The sequence below is a fragment of the Podarcis raffonei genome, chromosome 13, assembly GCF_027172205.1.
Source record: "Podarcis raffonei isolate rPodRaf1 chromosome 13, rPodRaf1.pri, whole genome shotgun sequence".
Taxonomy (NCBI): Eukaryota; Metazoa; Chordata; class Lepidosauria; order Squamata; family Lacertidae; genus Podarcis; species Podarcis raffonei.
The window spans coordinates 9,200,295-9,210,424 of NC_070614.1; the positions used below are offsets into that span (position 1 = coordinate 9,200,295).

The 10,130-nt window shown below is 46.1% G+C and overlaps 1 long non-coding RNA gene and 1 pseudogene across 1 annotated transcript; both read left to right on the forward strand.

The window, feature by feature from the left end:
* The first annotated feature begins 2,593 nt into the window (after positions 1 to 2,593).
* LOC128400675 (uncharacterized) lies at positions 2,594 to 3,473 on the forward strand. Its single transcript, XR_008327356.1, has 3 exons — positions 2,594 to 2,948; positions 3,083 to 3,150; positions 3,264 to 3,473. It is a non-coding gene; the product is annotated as an uncharacterized LOC128400675 (long non-coding RNA).
* A 623-nt stretch (positions 3,474 to 4,096) lies between these two features.
* LOC128400286 (proteasome maturation protein-like) lies at positions 4,097 to 4,719 on the forward strand (annotated as a pseudogene).
* Positions 4,720 to 10,130: the final 5,411 nt, after the last annotated feature.

The window sequence follows — 10,130 nt, forward strand, 5'->3', positions numbered from 1 at the left end:
AGGGCTGGCTGGTGGGGCTGGTCCTCGCCCCTCAGGCCAGGTGGAAAGGGCCTTGCAGGGAGCGGCCTTCACCCTCCCACCTGCCCCCCTAGGTCCCTCCGCTGGCTGGCCGTCCCCTGATGTGGCTGGGGGGAGAGACAATATGGAGGGCGAACTGCCCCAGAAGAAAATGTGCCCCGGAAGAAAATAATTGGGAAAGCTTGCAAATACCAGATAGCCTTAGTATTTAAATACATAATGTGATGAATTAATATGTTTAATGCTGAATTGTAAAGAAAGAAAGGTGTTAAGTGATTAAGTTAAGTTTTTAAGAATATAGGTTTTGGAAAACTGTTAAAATGATATACACGGAAATTCAACCAGGGGGATACGAGGAAGTCACTTAACAATGTTACTAAGTTTGGTTTAAATACGGTTGAGATTTATGTTTGTTTAATTTTTGGGGGGAAATTAATAAAACATTTTTTTTGGGGGGGGGAAAGAAAATCTTTGGGGAGGGCCCACGGGACCCCTGTCCCGTCGAGTGGATGCCTATGGCAGGAGAGTAAAATGTCCTCTTCCTTTGCAGGGCTGTGGTTTAGAAGCGCCGGTCAGGGCTCCGGCCAAGCAGCAGCCCAGCGGTGCCACGTCCCGTTTCCATTCTATACCCACGGCCTTCTTGCAGGGGATTTACTTTAAGACCCCCATTACTCAGCGTCTATGTCCATGCACAATGAATGAAGTAGAGGACTTCATACACTTCTTTTTCTACTGCCCTATTTATGAGCTAATAAGAACTAAGCTCCTCCTCTTGATCCCGCCCACCATCACATCTAAGGAAGACTGTTTGAAATTCCTTCTGGTGGACGCAAATCCCCAAATTTCACGTGGGGTGGCAATCTTTATAGTGCAGGCTTTGAAACTTAGGGCTACACTGACTGGGTAGTGTGTCCCAGAGCTGGACCTGTTTTAATTCTTTGTATTACCTTTTTAACCTAATGTGCCGAGCCTATTTTGGGGCCATTATATGTTTTATATACATCTGCATTTTAGATTCCCGGCGCTGGCAACTAAATTTTTACATTATTGTTTTAGGGTAATTTAAATGTCACAATGCCAGTAATATCGTTTGAATTCTGTTTTATCAGGTTGCTTCTCTCTAGCATTTTTGTCTTATCCTGCTATGGCTGTATGCTAATGCAATAAAGGTTTGTTTGATTTGCCACGTCCCAAACCAACATCTGCAGGTATGCTGTGCCCTTCTGTGGCAGGGGTGGGGCAGTCTGAGGATGACACGGCCGGTGTGCTCACACTGGGCCCCACACGGCAGAGGGGGCCCAAGGAATGCGGAAGAACAAGAGGGAAGGGTGCCAAGCTGTAGGGTTGTACAGGCAGGGCCGTAGCTAGTGGGTGGTGAGGTGGGCCCCTGCAGGTGAGTGCAAAATCGGCTAGAAATATGTCCATAATTTGTCTATAAATAAAAATATTGATTATTGCCTCATAAGAAAAGGTTTTTAATAGAGGGTGAATTGAATGGGTGGAGGGTTGGAGGAGAGGCAGAAAGAAGAGCTCATTTGTCTGTGGCTAGGGCGCGTGACAGGGACGCGGGTGGCGCTGTGAGTTAAACCACAGAGCCTAGGACTTGCCGATCAGAAGGTCGGCAGTTCGAATCCCCGCGACAGGGTGAACTCCCTTTGTTCGGTCCCAGCTCCTGCCAACCTAGCAATCTGAAAGCACGTCAAAGTGCAAGTAGATAAATATGTATGGGCATGGTGGCAAGGTAAACGGCGTTTCCGTGCGCTGCTCTGGTTCGCCAGAAGTGGCTTAGTCATGCTGGCCACATGACCCGGAAGCTGTACGCCGGCTCCCTCGGCCAGTAAAGCGAGATGAGCCAGCCAACCCCAGAGTCGGTCACGACTGGACCTAATGGTCAGGGGTCCCTTTACCTTTAGGGGGTGCGATTTGGACGGTTCTCCAGGGGTGCAAGATCACCCAGCTACGGCTCTGCGTACAGGAGGCCCTTGACATATGAGAGCCCAAAGTTGGCCCTTGATTGGGCACAGTTCCAGGTTGAAACCTGTGGAGGCCCCTAGGCAGTCAAAATAGCCCTGGGCTCCTCGCAAACCATATCCTGATACATTTTTTATTTTACCAACCAACAATAATTAATAGCTAAAACAAACAGTGGGACACGGGTGGCGCTGTGGGTAAAAGCCTCAGCACCTAGGGCTTGCCGATCGAAAGGTCGGTGGTTCGAATCCCCGCGGCGGGGTGCGCTCCCGTTGCTCGATCCCAGCGCCTGCCAACCTAGCAGTTTGAAAGCACCCCCGGGTGCAAGTAGATAAATAGGGACCCCTTACTAGCGGGAAGGTAAACGGCGTTCCGTGTGCTGCGCTGGCTCGCCAGAGCAGCTTTGTCACGCTGGCCACGTGACCCGGAAGTGTCTCCGGACAGCGCTGGCCCCCGGCCTCTTGAGTGAGATGGGCGCACAACCCCAGAGTCTGTCAAGACTGGCCCGTACGGGCAGGGGTACCTTTACCTTTTATAAAACAAACAGTATTTATTCTGATCCGTTGTTGCCTGGCCCATAGGCTGGTGCCTGCTCTGTCCATTGGGTAATCTGGCTCTGGTGGAGATCAATCCCAGAATTCCCCACCCCCCAGTCATTCCTTCCTTCAGTCAGAAGCAGACATGGTGTGTGGAACTGGACCAGGGGAAGAAGTGGCTCTCTTGCCTTCTTAGCCCATCTTATTCTCTAATTTCTGTATCCCATGCAAATGTCCTTCCTGAGGTTCTAGCCAACCTCAGCTGGTGGTCTCAGTTACCATAACGAACCTTAGAATAAAAGAGATACCTGTTATTACCTATATATTTATTTGGAACTCCTCCAACCAATCAGACTAACTGAGCTTGTTTCTTCCTTAGGCGAGAGGCCGGCCAGAACAAAGGGGGAAAGGCTCCCAGCTCAGGTAAGTGGAAATGCCAACCGAGTGCCCCATATTTTAGGAATGCTTTCTTCCCTTGTCCCCCACCCTTATGCCCCAGACTGGGGCTAGCATGGCAGGGAGCCAGGCGCCTGCTCATGTTTCTTTTTTCTTTGCAGTGTGGGAGCCTTTCCCCAACACCTATTTTGTTTTGGCCAAATCCCTGGAGAGACGTGGCGAACATCAGGTACGAGGGCAGAGGGAATGAAGGGATCTTTGTGGAACATGTTTTGGGAGTCCTAGAAACACACTCCCCACCTGTGGCTTCCATTCTCATGTGGTGTCCTTCTTCCTCCACAGGGCCACGCCTCCAGGGATGAGGCTCCAGCGCCAGCTCCTGGAATGAAGAACCGAACAACATCCCGGCGGTTCCCGGCTGTCGTCCCTCGCGGCGCATCCCCACTGCCCCTTCTCCGTATGGGCATGGCTCCATCCCGGCCCGGTTTGGCACAGAAGCAGCAGCCAAAGTTTCCTCCCATTAAAATAGCTTCTCAGGTGATTTCTGAGAGGGAGGAGACTTTGGCTGTTGCTTCTGTGCTACGGTGGAGAAGTGGGGAGCCCTGATAAGATCAGGTAGGAGGAAATGCCCCTTCCCAGGTCCCCCACCCTCCTGCCCCAGACTGGGACTAGCGTGGCTGGGAGACAGGCGCCTGATGATGTCTCCGTTTGTTTTGCAGCGAGGGAGAAGTTCAGCCGTGGAACCCCCGCATTCCTGGAGGGACTGGAGCCCAGACTACGGCCTCTCGCCCCTGAGGTAATGGGACAGGGGGGAGGAGGGGGGCCTTAGGAAACACACTAGAAGGGCCTGCGGGATCAGGCCAAGGGGCCATCTGGTCCAGCCTCCTCTTCTCCCAGGGGCCACCCAGATGCCACTGCGAAAGCAGCCAACAGGATTCGAGCCCAAGAAGCAGTGCTTCAAAGATCCCTTCTTTCTTGCAGGATCTCGATCGTGCACCGCTGTGGCTGCTGCCCAAGCCTCCCCCCAAAAGACCAGGTAAGAGGAAGGGTGCCTTTGCATGGGGCGGGGAGAAGGCTGGGGGGCCTTTCTACAGGGGTTGCTTCACTACATCTCCCATTGTCTTTGACCACTGTCCTTTCCCCCCTTCTTTTTTTATAAAAAAACCACAGCTTGAGGATTCCACAGCTTGACGAATTCCAGAGCGGATGGATCTCAGCTGAAGGACTGTATTCCGGTTTCTGATTTTTCAGCTGCTGAAGCATTTGAAAGCTGTGATGTGATAGAGGCTTTACAAATAGAGGCTTTACAAATGTGAAGAGCGAACTTTTCCCTGTTCATCCTCTGGACACACCGGATAATTTTGTTGTTGTTGTTGTTGCTAAATCAAGATAAGATGAATTTTTCTACTCTGAGAAACATTCCGGGGCTGCATGCACCGCTGAAGCTGCAGATGGGATTCCAAGCAGTGAAGCTGCTCCAGCGTCTTCCTTTCCTTCCTAGTGCGAACTTGTCCCTGGATATCTGGAAAGGCAACTGTGACTGCATTGGTTTTGAGGATATTCTGAACGACCCGGCACAGAGTGAAGGAATGGGAGATCCTCATCTTTTGGTAGAACACAAACTTGGTTTCTTATAATGCGCACATCCTCCATCCTTCTGTTCATGAAAATATTTCTTACCTGTGTCCCTGTGGGTTCAAGTAAACCATATAAACAGTAGTTGTACAGCACTAGTTTTGATACACACAATGTCTCACTTACCCTGATGAAAACAAGGCACATTAAATGCTTAAATATATTACTTTTGTTCTGTGTTTACTGTCAGTACAAATGTCTTGTAAGTGGGTATTTTTTTAAAAAAATTGGGAAATATCTCTATTCAGGGCAATTACTGTTTCACATCTGCAGCTGTGGAACTGTAAACATTAAAAAGTCTATAGAAAGGGGACGTTTTAGATTGAATGTTCTTGTTCTTTGCCATATATAACCCAGGTATTTGCTGTTTAATCTTTCTTTCCTTGTGCTGGATGACATGCCATCTTCTAAAAACAATGAGTAAAATTTTCTATAAATGCAACAAACAAAACAAAACAAAACTGAAGAGTTTAGGCTGTCTCAATTTGGGAAACGGGCCGTGGCAGCAGGGGGAGAGATCAGCTCATCAGCACACAGCCTCTAAGACTGTCCCCGGAGTGAGAAAACTTCCCAAATTAAATCCCAATAAGGAGAGAGAATTCAAAGAATTAGTGGAACAACTTTTGAAAAGTGTCTGGGAGTGAAAGAAGGGAGTCCACTCTTGCGCTGGTCAGAACCACGTGGGGAAAATCGGACTGGAAAGAACCAGGTACAACTAAACCTTTAGTCTCCGAGTATATGGGCATAGAAGGGATCCAAGAATTGTAGAGCTGGAAGAGACCCCAAGGATCATCTAGTCCAACCCCTGCAATGCACAAGCCCCACGTTGGGCAAAAGATTCCTGCAGTGCAGGGGGTTGGACTTGATGACCTCCAGTGTCCCCTCCAATTTTACAGTTCTTTGATTTTCATACAAATGCTGTGAATGGCATGTATCTGAGGGGCTGCGATGACCTCCTAAGTTGCATCCTGCAGGGATAAATGCCTCACCCTGAAGAGAGACGGCTTCCCATCACTCATTTAGAGCTGTAAGGGTTGGACCACCAGGAGCAGGAAGAAAGTAAAGAAAAATCTGTCCCAGGATCTGTTTCCTTCTTCCTGCTCTGCATGGGGACCAGGGCACACTAGCCATCAGCAACAGGACGGCATCTTCTTCACATATATTTTCCAAATACATTCTAGGTGGTTAGTTCTGCCCCACTGAAGCCAGCTTGTACCTTCCCCTAGTATTGTGACTCACAATTGCTACTGTGATAGGAATTTTATGGTCTTAGATATATGGTAATGTTCATAAGTGTACCAACCAAGCACGTACATAGATCAGCACAGGAAGGCCGACCTGGAACCATTTTGATTCCTAAACTGACCAAATCTTTTCTCTGCAAGGTCAAAATGGAAAAGCCTCCCCATTGTCTTTTCCTTCACAAATCCAGTCTTAAGGGTATGTCTGTGTTTGAATAGGGTGTGAGCCTGTGACATGGCCAAGGAACTAAGTATTTATCACTACAAAAGATTGGCCAGGCTCCCCAGGAAATCCAATCAAGTAACCTGCCAGATAGGAGATAAACAACAACAGAAGAAAAACAACATTCAAATTTCTGTTTTAGACCGCCTTTTCTGTGATGTAGGTATGATGTATCTGAGGGGTGGTCTTAGGTTACACCCCTTCTGTGATGTATGTATGATGTTTCTGGGGGTGGTCTTGATCTGCAGGGTGGCAGTTTCAAAAGTCTTTATAAGGCCTTGCACACCATTTTTCTGGGTCCCTCCTCTCTCCTGCAAGTGAGGGGAGCACCCTGTTGCAAGAGTTCAATAAAGGCCAAGCCTACAGGCTGCTGTTTTGCTCCAAGTAATCCTGGTTGGTGTCTTTGTTTTTGTCCAAGGGAGCCCTCGGATTTTCCCGTTAACACTACCTTCACACACTAAAAGCATTTACTGTATTTTTCGCTCTATAGGACGCACCTCTTGTGAGATCTTGCAGAGCTGTGTGTGTTCCTGTGAGATCTCACGCGACCATCCCCAGGCTCCTAGCACGTCAAGGCCTTGCTCAGTGAGCAACGCGGAAATACTGAAAGCTCTTTCAATGCCAGGAAAATCTTCTGTGCGTTTAATGTGAGCATTTTTGACCAGGCAGCCTGCAACCGTGCAAAGTTGAAATTGCACAAGTTAAATGCACATAAAACTGTATGTGCATCGTACTGTAGTGGATTATGTTTTTATGCTTTTCAGGCGATAAAATTGGGCATTCTTTTTTTATAATGCTACCTACAAAAGAAATCAACAAATTTGCAAATAACATCAGTGTTCTTGCAGATCTCAGAATCATTTTGCACTGTGAAACTTATTATTATTTAATTAAAATGCATCATGTTTTGCTTAACTGGGGTTGTAGAATAAATTACCTAATAGGCTTCTATGTGCCCCATTATAAACTGCTGCCGCCATCTATTGGCCACAAATGAAAACAACCACCCAGTTTAGGCAGCTGTGCTTATTCACCAGAAATAAAAAGTTTTATTCGTTTTACAACTTAATATTCCACACACTTATCATATAAAAAATAATAATAAAAGAATCCAAATATCGCCCCCACTCTATGACTTCCCCTTCCGGTTCTTTAAATATTTGCTACTTCTGCTTAATTTATTTTTCCTTATTTTTGTTAAATTTTTAGTTAAATGCTCCTATGTTCTTATATATTTTTATACCATATTATCTTTCCAATTATGTCTTACATTTAATTAATTTCCAAATTGTTATTTCTTAATCTTTACATTTGTTTTCTTACTTGTAAGTGTTTACTCAAACCCTGCGAATGAGTCCATTTCTTTACAATGTTTCTGTAAATACAGCATAAACGGTTCCCAATCTTTTTTTAAAGTCTCTATTGCCATTGTCTCTAAGTCTTCCCCGTAAGTTTCGCCATTTCTGCGTACTCCGTAAGTTTGGCTTGCCATTCTTCTTTCGTGAGTAATATATTTCTAAAGACCAACAGAAAGCCATAATCATCACAATTATAACAAATAAAGGCTTGACCTATCTCGCTTTGCATGTCATGAGTCTATCTCATATATTAGTTTCACCTTTTAATTACTGAAATAAATGAACTTTTCCACAATATTCTAATTTTTCAAGTTTCACCTGTAGTAATTGCCGTAATAATAAAATACTGTGGTTTATGTACTGGGGGAAACATGATAGCGCCACAAAAGATGTCTGCACCATGTGAGTTTAACAACACAGTTATTATGTTTAAATAAAACATTGTCTACTGCAGCCATTTCCATGTGTAAAATTCTCAGATTTAGTGGGAAAAGATAGTGGAAGAAACCTTCCATTAGGGTCACAGTGTATCTGATCAATCTCAGGGCTCTTCAGCACTGATCTCACAAATCCACATTTCTCTTTTGAATGATTGGTTCCTGCAACGAGGAAGGCATTTACAGCTTTGAAATTCCAGGCCAGGGGTCAGCAACCTTTTTCAGCCGTGGGCCGGTCCACCGTCCCTCAGACCATTTTGGGGGGAAAAATGAACGAATTCCTATGCCCCACAAATAACCCAGAGATGCATTTTAAATAAAAGGACACATTCTACTCATGTAAAAACATGCTGATTCCTGGACTGTCTGCGGGCTGGATTTAGAAGACGATTGGGCCACATCCGGCCCCCAGGCCTTAGTTTGCCTACCCCTGTTCCAGGCTATGCCTGCTGTTAAGTTGTGGGTGAACGTATCAGACGACACAGTGATTCTTCGAACAGCTCTTGTTTATTCACAGGCCAGAACAGAACTGAAGGGTTCAGCCAGCCTGCTTATATAGAGCTCCAGTACAACGCAACTGTAACCACTTTCTGTAACTAGCCAATCACTGAACGTCACTTTCAATCACTTATTTGCATATGTGGACCTGAGTGAAAACTACAGTATCCCCCTGCTGGCCCAGGGTCAGAACTTCAGTACATAACACCCGCAACATATTTAGATGGGAGATATGCCAGAATATCTGTAAATTGTTATTCATGTACAGCATCTGGAGCCAGAGAGAAGTGGGAAACACAGTGTGACATGATTGTGGGCACAGATGAGGTAGGTGCTGAATTTTGGGAAACCTGATGTAACCCTAAAACCGTGGTATGCAAAACTCGTATTGCATGGCACGAGGCAATGTGATCCTTTTAGGAAAACTTTCTGCACTACAGTCAGTTGAAAAACAGGTTTGGGCTCCAGGAGGACCAAGGTGTCAACAGGACAGTGGAAATGCCATGTGGTTCATTACCACAAAAATGCAGGAAAACGCAAGTTGCAAGGTGGTTTTTGAGATGGTGCGGATAAGCAGTCATTCGCCGCTCTTCACTCATCCTTCCCCGCTGGTGTCAATGCCCCGAATTAACAAGGGTTGTCCATAGAGGGTGCTTTCAGATGGTGACTATTTTCAAGTGGCATTCAATCACATACCAGCAAAATGAGGGTGTGCAATTATAGATGACTATAGTATTGTGTGACAAACCCACTTCCTCCAGAGTCCGGATTTCGTACACCATGGGAAGCGCAGAGGAAAGTGTGGAGATAACATTTGCTTTGATGCAACAACATCTAACCTCCCCGCAAACAGATGCTGAGTTGGTGGCCAACGTAGTCTAATCTCCTTGCCAACAAATCAGGATGGAAATGCAATAAACAGGTCATCTGGAAGCGCCCAGAAATGCTTGCTAGGAGCTGAAAAAAACAGAACAGTGCAAAACATCTTACTTCTGAATAAACAAACATAGGACGCGACTTGATAAACTGCACTAACCACTGATGGTTCATTGAGATAATGGTTCATTACGATAATTTTCAGTTCTTTTAAATGTCTGGAATGTAAGTTACACCTACCCAAGTGTGTGAGGGCCACGAGGAGGCAAAAAGAGGCAATTAGAGAAACAGATTGAGTTTTCAAGCTTACAAGAAGCTGGCAGGAAATAGCTTGAGGTTGTTGCAAGGGTTTGTTGTTTTTTAGGGGGAGACTGAGGCTGTCTACTCACTGTTAGAATTCCTGCTCCGTGATTGCAGTCATGGGATTTTTGTCTATCACATGACGGTGTATGTTTTGACTCCACAGAGTGGGAAGTGACGGAGACAGGATGTTTGTGTTACTGTGTTCCGTGAAGTGGGACTATTGTCCTTTGTTCTTTTTCTCTTTGCTGTCTGATGCTAGAGAGAGAGGGAGCCATGTTGCAGTGCTCTGTGTGTGTTTATGTGTAAATAAAGTAGATTAGCCAAAATGCTGAGTTGCTGAGGTCTGTCACGCAAAATGCGCAGACTCTGCAGATCCCTAAGTGTGCCAGTGTCGGCTGGCATCAGTCGCTGTGATGTTCGGGCTGAAGAAAGCTTTTGAAGCCCCCAAACGATCGACCAGGAGAGAGAGAACATGCCAGTCGGGCATGTGTCTCTGCCAGGGTCCTACTCAAGTGTAGGCTGAACTCCTGACACTCACCCTATACCTTTAAAAGCACTTTGAAGCATGTTCTTTCCCTCAAAGAATTCTGGGAACTGTAGTTTATTCAGTTGCTGGGAAATTGAAACTCTGTGAAGGG